The sequence below is a fragment of the Moschus berezovskii genome, chromosome 14, assembly GCF_049115385.1.
Source record: "Moschus berezovskii isolate FMDL1 chromosome 14, NW_MosBer_1.0, whole genome shotgun sequence".
NCBI lineage: Eukaryota > Metazoa > Chordata > Mammalia > Artiodactyla > Moschidae > Moschus > Moschus berezovskii.
Window position 1 is genome coordinate 83,580,125 of NC_142473.1, and position 7,681 is coordinate 83,587,805.

Here is a 7,681-nt window from a genome sequence, read left to right on the forward strand (position 1 = left end):
AAAATTGATACAGGCACAAAAAACTTTTAACTCTGAATTTTCATGGATCAGTAAATATGTGTGTGTGCTAAGTTGCTTCAGTCATTGTTACCCTATGTCTTTGCTACCCTATGTATGGTAGCCCACCAGGCTCTTCTGTCCATCAAATTTTCCAGGCAAGAATGCTGAAGTGAGTTGCCATTTCCTTCTCCAGGGGGTTTTCCTGAGCCAGGGATCAAACCCATGTCTCTTACATCTCCTGCATTGTGGGTGGGTTCTTTCCCAGTAGTGCCACCTGGGAAGAAGTGTAACACTCTTCAAAGTATAAATGAAGGGTCTAGTCTTTTCTCCATCATCAAAGAGCTTATAGGGTCAGAGTTTGGCACCAGGATGAGGGCAGGGATATCTAAAGAAGGCAAAGATTTGAAAAGATTTGAAGTAAATAGTATCCAGGGACAAAACCGGAAATGATATCCAAAGGTGAATGAAATTTCAACACGGCAGAAAGGCAAAATCATACATAAGTCAACAAGATAGATAACAGACACCAAGCAACACAAGACACTTCAGAACAGTGGGAAAAAGATAGAACTTGGAGAATTTTATGGGGCAGAACTCTGTGGTGATTTCCAACTCATTCTATAATTGTAAGGAAATTAATAATAATGCCCAGTTGGTACAGGGACAAGGTCAGTGAAACTGGTGTTATTGGTTATAAACCTTCATGTAGATTCCCTCTGAACATGATCAGATGGTCCCAGAGATTAGTTAAGCAGCCTTAATAAATGGTGTCTCTACTCAGTTGACTAAATGGACATGACTTTGAGCAAGTTCCAGGAGGTAGAGGAGGACAGAGACTGGTGTGCTGCAGTCCATAGGATGGCAAAGAGTTGGACACAACTTAGTGTCTGAACAACAATAATAACAGCAATCACATTACACTTCGTTGCTTTTCTTTAAAACACTTCATTGCCTATGTTAAACATTTTTTCCTTGTAATTCCGTTTCTTATTTCACAGGGAAATTTTAATTCTCATTAAAAATATAAAAAACTGTTATTGTATCAGATATATCTCATCTCCCTTTGCATCTAAGCATCCATATTCCTCAGGCCATCCTGTTTCCATCATCAATTCATTTCTGCATGTTTTATGCATTTTGTCATATGGCTAATCATTGCCACCAACAGCCACAGATAATGTCATTCATGTTTATGATTTTTATGAATAGTTTGGATTTATGAAGATAAATATGCAGATGATACCACCCTTATGGCAGAAAGTGAAGAGGAACTCAAAAGCCTCTTGATGAAAGTGAAAGAGGAGAGTGAAAAAGCTGGATTGAAGCTCAACATTCAAAAAACTAAGATCATGGCATCTGGTCCCATCACTTCATGGGAAATAGATGGGGAAACAGTGGAAACAGTGACAGACTTTATTTTTTTGGGCTCCAAAATCACTGCGGATGCTGATTGCAGCCATGAAATTAAAAGACGCTTACTTCTTAGAAGGAAAGTTATGACCAACCTAGATAGCATATTAAAAAGCAGAGACATTACTTTGCCAACCAAGGTCTGTCTAGTCAAGGCTATGGTTTTTCCCGTGGTCATGTATGGATGTGAGAGTTGGACTGTGAAGAAAGCTGATCGCCGAAGAATTGATGCTTTTGAACTGCGGTGCTGGAGAAGACTCCTGAGAGTCTCTTGGACTGCAAGGAGATCCAACCAGTCCATGCTAAAGGAGATTAGTCCTGGGTGTTCATTGGAAGGACTGATGCTAAAGCTGAAGCTGCAATACTTTGGCCACCTCATGAGACGAGTTGACTCACTGGAAAAGACTCTGGTGCTGGGAGGGACTGAGGGCAGGAAGAAAAGGCGATGACAGAGAATGAGATGGCTGGATGGCATCACCAACTCGATGGACGTGAGTGTGAGTGAACTCCAGGAGTTGGTGATGGACAGGGAGGCCTGGCGTGCTGTGATTCATGGGGTTGCAAAGAGTCGGACACGACTGAGCGACTGAACCGAACTGAACTGATGAAGATAAAAGTCACAAACACTGGTACTCTAAATACATACAATATATAACAATTTTATCATAATTTTCTTCTAACATTTTAAAATGAAAATAAATTTTTATATGTGAGGATACATGTATAATATTTATTTTTTCATTAGCCTAACTTGGAGGCACACATTTCTACAAATCCTTATACTTCTCATAAGAACTATACCTTTGCATTAAGTTTTGAGAATGAAAGTATGAGTCCTAAAACTTTATTCTTCCCTTTTCAGATTTTTTTTTGGGGTTATTTGTGATTTCTTGCAATTCCATATGAAATTTCTCTACAATTTCACACAAATTTTAGTATTCGGATTTCCATTTTTGCATAAAATGGCTTTTGATAAAGATTGCATTATGCACTCTAGGGGATATTGTTATCTTAATTATGTTAAGTCTACAAGGCTGTGAATACAGGATACGTTTATATTTACCCGTGTTCAGTCGCTTCATTCGTGTCTGACCCTATGCAACCCCATAGACTGTAGCACACCGGACTCCTTTATCCAAGGGGTTCTCCAGGCAAGAATACTGGAATGATTTGCCATTTCCTCCTCCAGGGATTTTTCCTGACCCAGGTATTGAACGTGTGTCTCCTGCATCTCCTGCATTGTAGGCGGATTCTTTACCCACTGAGTCACCCTATGTCTTCTTTAATTTCTTTTAGTGATTTTTTTTTTTTAGTTTTTAGTGTACAATTCATCCACCATTTTGGTAAATTTATTCATAAGTATTTTATTGTTTCTGATGGTACTGTCAACATACTTATTTTCCTAATTTTGTTTTTAGACTATTAATTCCTAGTATATCAAAATATAGCTTATTTTGTATTAATGCTAATAGTTTCTTCGTGTGTGAGGATTCCTTAGATTTATTTTTACATAAGATCATGTCATTTGTTAGTATAGTTTTACTTCTTCCTTTCCAAATTGTATGCCTTTTATTTCTATTTCTAGTCTAACTTTTATGACATTAATCTTCAGGAAACTATTAAATAAAAGTGATGAAAGTGAGAGTATTCTGACTTTATGAGGTAAACTTTCAGCTTTTCACCATTAAGTGTGAGTCTTAGTTATGGGTCAAACATTCTAGATATGTTCAGGACTGGAAAAGGTCAGTTTCCATGCCAATCCCACAAAAACACAATGTCAAAGAATGCTCAGGCTACTGTACAGTTGCACTAATTTCATATTGCTAACAAAGTCATGCTCAAAATTCTCCAAGCCAGGCTTCAACTGTACATGAACCTTGAACTTCCAGATTTTCAAGCTGGATTTAGAAAAGGCACAGGAACCAGAGATGAAAATACCAACATCTGTTGGATCATTGAAAAACCAAGAGAGTTCCAGAAAAACATCTACTTCTGCTTTATTGACTATGCTAAAGCTTTTGACTGTGTGGATCACAACAAATTGTGGAAAATTCTTAAAAAGATGGGAATACCAGACCACCTGACCAGTTTCCTGAGAAATCTGTATGCAGGTCAAGAGGCAACAGTTAGAACTGGATATGAAACAACAGGCTGGTTCCAAATAGGAAAAGGAGTACGTCAGCGCTGCATATTGTCACCCTGCTTATTTAACATCTATGCAGAGTACATCATGCAAAATCCTGGACTGGATGAAGCACAAGCTGGAATCAAGATTGCTGGGAGAAATATCAACAACCTCAGATATGCAGATGACACCACCCTTATGGCAGAAAGTGAAGAACTAAAGAGCCTCTTGATGAAAGTGAAAGAGGAGAGTGAAAAGTTGGCTTAAAGCTCAACATTCAGAAAATGGCATCTGGTCCCATTACTTCATGGAAATAGATGGGGAAACAGTGGAAACAGTGTCAGACTTTATCGTTTTGGGCTCCAAAATCACTGCGGATGCTGATTGCAGCCATGATATTAAAAGACGCTTGCTCCTTGGAAGAAAAGTTATGACCAACCTAGACAGCATATTAAGAAGCGTAGACATTACTTTGCCAACAAAGGTCGGTCTAGTCAAAGCTATGGTTTTTCCAGTAGTCATGTATGGATATGAGAGTTCAACTATAAAGAAAGCTGAGTCCCGAAGAATTGATGCTTTTGAACTGTGTTGTTGGAGAAGACTCTTGAGAGTCCCTTGGAGAGCAAGGCAATCCAACCAGTCCATCCAAAAGGAGGTCAGTCCTGGGTGTTCATTGGAAGGACTGATATTGAAGCTGAAACTCCAATACTTTGGCCACCTGATGTGAAGAACTGACTCATTTGAAAAGACCATGATGCTGGGAAAGATTGAAGGTGGGAGGAGAAGGGGACAACAGAGAATGAGAATGTTGGATGGCATCACTGACTCGATGGACATGAGTTTGAGTAAACTCTGGGAGCTGGTGATGGACAGGGAAGCCGGGCATGCATCAGTCCATGGGGTTGCAAAGAGTCGGACATGACTGAATGACTGAACTGTAACTGTAGCTACATAATCTGTTTATCTCAAATGTCATCAGAAGCAAAAAGGTAAGAATCTGGAATATAAAATTGCTATTAAATTGTCTTATTATGTAACACTGAGATCTTGGTTACTGCTTATTATTGAAAATAGCATGTTTAATATTTATTTATTTTGGACTCAATATAAATTCTTTTATGGAATTTTCCTGATTATTGCATCTTGGTTGTACAGTGAAAAGAAATATTGTTTCTCATTGCCCCTAAGGCTGGGACTCTTTTGGTATTTTACATATTGTATCAGTCAGGGTCCAGTCAGGAGACAGTCCACAGTGCAATTTGGATAGAAAAAGTTCATATGCAATTATTGATTATAGCAGGGTATTACCCAGGAAAGGTAATAAGGTCTTCCCTGGTGGTTTAATGGTTAAAAATCTGCCATGTAATGCAGGGGACATTGGTTGATCCCTTGAGCAGGAAGATTCCACGTGCCTTGGAACAGCTAAGCCCATGTGCCACAGCTACTGAACCTGTGCTCTTGAGCCTGGGAACCACAACTACTAGCCCCACGCACTGCAACTACTGAAGCCCGCGTGCCCTAGAGCCTGTGCTCCAGAACAATAGAAGCCACTGCGATGAGAAGCTCATGTTCTGCAGCAGAGAGCAGCCCCAGCTGACTGCAACTAGAGAAAGCCCATGTGCAGCACCAAAGACCCAGCACAGCCAAAATAGTTAAATAAATCTTTTTTAAAAAGGAGGGAGGTAATGAGTTCCTTAAAGAAGGACTGCCACTGAGAGATGAGTATCCAAAGAAGGAACATTTAGAATGTGAGCATCTCCCCAAACATGGGATTCCAGTCTTATGGAGAAGGTGTAGCTGCTGTCCATTGAATGGTGGAAAAGTTGGACTGGATTGCCTTGGTCCAGAACTATTTCATGATCGCTGAAGAGGTTGGCAGGCATGAAATATCTCTGGAACTGGCAAGACAGGAGCCTTCCACTGCAGCGGTGGTTGGCTGAAAGTCATGAACAAGGAATTAAGGCCTTGAGGGGCAAGCAGCAAAAACCTATTTTGGGTGCAGGTGCAGAAAGGCTGGCAGAGAACACCCCTCTGATAGCACAGAAGGTAAAGCGTCTGCCTTCAATGCAGGAGATTCAGGTTTGATCCCCGGGTGGGGAAGATCCCCTGGAGAGGGAAATGGTAACCCACTCCAGTATTCTTGCCTGGAGAATTGTATGGGCAGAGGAGCCTGGCGGGCTACAGTCCGTGGGTCACAAAGAGTTGGACACGATTGAGTGACTCACACACACACACACACACACACACACACACACACACGGTACATCTAGACTGAGTTGGAAAATTGATTACTGGAGTGCCTGTGAAATTTATTGGAATCTTCCTGTAGATGGGCCACTGAAACTCAGTGGGAAAGTGTCCGTGGAAATGTCAGTAAAAGCGGAAGGAAGCTCCAGGAGTAGCCCTCTCTACCGCCTCCTGCGATTATAACACATACAATGTTGAAAGCTACAGAGCCAGAACAAGAGGAAAAAGAAATATATTTAATCCAGAGAGAGATGTCTCTTTGAACACTTCTCCTGAGCAAGCTTAACATCATGTCAGGTCAAGGACAGGGAGAAATGCTTGCAGGATCCATTTTCATTAATATGGAGTGGGCAATAATGGGTTTATTTGTAGCTGAGAGGCAATTAATTGATAACTGGCATAAGAATTTTATCCTTAATTCTTTGAACCCATTTTCTATACATTTGATATACATATATCAAATATATGGTGTAATATGACCGAGCCTTAAGTTAAAGTCAGAACTAAGATATATACTGATATACGACTCTTTATCCTACATACTTTTTGCTTATTATACAGTCTTAAGTAAGATTTCCCTTTTTTGTTGGTAATAAGTGACTGCAATAATTTTTTTATTGTAAAACCTAAAAATAAGCAAACATCTAATTTGTTGAAAGATTCTGTATAACTAAATTTAGATAATTTCGTATAATTTCGCTATTAGTTATGCTATGCTACTGCTGCTGCTAAACTTCCTTCAGTCGTGTCAGACTCTGTGTGACCCCATAGACGGCAGCCCACCAGGCTCCCCCTTCCCTGGGATTTTCCAGGCAAGAATATTGGAGTGGGTTGCCATTTCCTTATCCAATGCATGGAAGTGAAAAGTGAAGGTGAAGTCATTCAGTCGTGTCCGACTCTTAGTGACCCCGTGGACCACAGCCTACCAGGCTCCTCCGTCCATGGGATTTTCCAGGCAAGAGGACTAGAGTGGGGTGCCATTGCTTCTCTGGTACCTCATTAATCCTTCATTGAAGAGCACAGGCAGAGATGAACAATCACTTGGAGGTGGTATTGTAGAACAGATTTAAACATCTTTGTTATTTAAATTTTTAGCTCTGAATTTCCATGGCTCAGTAAGTATGCTGTTGTGTTGTTGTTGTTTAGTCCCTAATTCGTGTCTGACTCTTCTGAGACCCCATGGACTGTAGCCCTCCCGTCTCCTCCGTCCATGGGATTTCCCAGGCAAGAATACTGGAGTGGGTTGCCATGGGCTCCTCCTGGGGCATCTTCCCAATCCAAGGATGGAACCCACTCAGATTTTTTACTGCTGAGCCATGTGGGAAGCCCTTCTATTTACCTAGGTCTTCTTTAATTTCTTTTACTGATGTTTTCAGTTTTTAGTGTACAATTTATCCACCACTTTGGTAAAATTTATTCATAAGTATTTTATTCTTTCTGATAGTACTGCCTACATAATTATTTTTTAATTTTTTAAAAATTGTTAATTCCTAGTATATTGAAATATAGCTAGTTTTGTATTGATTCTAATAGTTTTATTGTGTGTGTGGGTTATTTAAGTTTTTTTCTACATAAGATCATCTCATTTGTTAGTGTAGTTTTACTTCTTCCTTTCCAATTTGTATACCTTTTATTTCTATTTCTAGTCTAATTTTTCTGACATTACTCTTCAGGAAAATATTAAATAGAAGTGATGACAGTGAACATGTTCTGATTTTATAAGCTTTCAACCTTTCACCATTAAGTATGTCTTTGTTATAGGAGAAAGCTCGACATAGATTTGTTGCTGATCTAGAGCTTCAGGAGCGCTTTGTCCCAGGTCTTACTATAAACTCTCACCTACCTGGTCATGTAATTGTTTTCAAAAGGTCATTCCACAATTTCATTCACCAAGTTTCT